This window comes from Schistocerca cancellata, chromosome 9 (genome assembly GCF_023864275.1).
Source record: "Schistocerca cancellata isolate TAMUIC-IGC-003103 chromosome 9, iqSchCanc2.1, whole genome shotgun sequence".
In the NCBI taxonomy this organism is placed as follows: Eukaryota; Metazoa; Arthropoda; class Insecta; order Orthoptera; family Acrididae; genus Schistocerca; species Schistocerca cancellata.
The window spans coordinates 17,245,266-17,247,340 of NC_064634.1; positions in this window are offsets into that span (position 1 = coordinate 17,245,266).

Sequence of the window (2,075 nt, forward strand, 5' to 3'; positions counted from 1 at the left end):
CCATGGGCATTAAAAGCATTGTGGGGTCCTAGTGCTAAGTACTGTTCAGCTATCTACATGGCTGCCTATTATTGACTTCTTGTTCTGTAACTGTTAGTCAAAATGAGAGGATGACACTCTGTTGCCACCTGAAGACTGAATCACTCGCTGCTGTCTAGTAATTTTGCTGATTTTGAGTTTTGATTGTTGACAATGGTTCAACTAAAAGCTTCAGCATCTTCTCCTCCACTACAGTCATTTAACAATTTTGAGGTGGGGGATACACATTCATGTTGTTTCCTTGATTACAATGAGGTTAGTAAAACTGTTCATCTTACCTCTGCATATGCTCTATTACTGTTACCATAAAGTCAGTTATGAAGTGGTCCAGAAGGTACGACCATTCCCTGACCCCAGTGATAGTTATGATTTTCTGGAAAAATATTATGACTGTTGAACTCACACTTTAGCAGCTCATCCCATTCTCTTAATTTCCTACCTTTTTGCAATTTCTTTGGTTTTAACTTAAACCTATAATGAAAAAATTACAGTCAGAGTTAATATCTGCCCTGGAAATGTCTTACAGTTTAAAATCTGTTTCCAAAATCTCTGCCTTACCATTACATTATCAATTTGAAACTTTCCAAGGTCTCCACATCTCTTTTGTGTATACAATCTTCTTCATGATTCTTAAACCAAGAATGATTACAGTATGATTAAAGTATGCTCTGTGCAAAATTCTACCATGTGGGTTCCTCTTTCATTCCTTTACACCAGTCCACATTCTCCCACTATTTTTCCTTCTCTTCCTGCCCCTGCTATGAAATTCCAATGGGTCTTAATGGCTGGAGAGAGTAGCCTTGTGTGCAAGAGTTTTTGTTGAGTGAATGTTCTGCTCCTTAGGAAGATCTTTATCCAAAAGCTTAAATATTTCTAGTTCTGTTTGCATTGTGACTCAACAGCTCCTCTATGTGGTGAGTAGCAATCTATCCTTCCCTTACTGATGTTATCCCAGCCTGGACTTTCCATTGTTTAATAATAAAATCAGCATGTGACAACAGTGCTGAAGAATAGCTTGAGTAGGTGTTAGATGTGGATCGTGATACAGAAACAGAGTAAAAAGTAGAACTGACAATTGTAACAACATAATATATGGAGTACATAGACAATCACAATAAAATAAATAAGTACAGGAGAGACAGATGAGCTGAATAAAACAGATGGAGTGAGAAAACCATGAGGATTAAGTGAGGTTTTGAAGGGGGAAAGAATTAAATTGTGTTTTATCATTTAAATTGGATCAGGACTGTGAGTCAGCCCTAGAGGCAACATTTCACCTGGTAATCACTGAAAGATACTTGATGATGATGATGATAATGTAAGGCTTTTTAACTATCTATTAAGGGCTGAAAACTGGGTAGAGGTCTATAAAGAAAATGATGTAAACTACATTTTTACTTCATTCCATGAAACATTTCTCCACCACTTCAATACTGCATTTCCACTGAAATGCAGGAAAATCAGAAACAAACACACAAACCCATGGGTAACAAAAGGGATAAGGATTTCCAGCCAAAAAAAGTGTGACTTAAAAAATCACACGAAACACCATGAAGTCGATGATAAGTTTAGGTCATATTATAAGACCTATTTTGCAATCTACAGAAAAGTAATCCAACAAGCAAAAAAATTATACAATGATAAATTTATAAAGGAATCTAACAATAAAATGAAAGGCTTGTGGAAATTTGTAAAAATGAAACAAACAGTAAGCAGCATGTTATAAACAAAACATTAAAACTAAACCTAAGTGATGAAGTCACATCAGATGCCCAAAAAATAGTAAATGGTTTTAATGACTATTTTAGCAAAATAGCAGAAAACCTAATAAAGAAAAACTGCCACAGACCAAATACTCAACACCAAACACTAATAGAAACCACACCAGTACAGGCATCAATGTTTCTTCACAAAGTCTACAATACTGAAGCACTTACAGCTATAAAAGGACTAAAGAATAAGTACTCCAGTGGCAGTGACAACATTCCTGATTTAATTGTAAAGAAATATGGAGAATCCACTGTAGAACCCCTAAC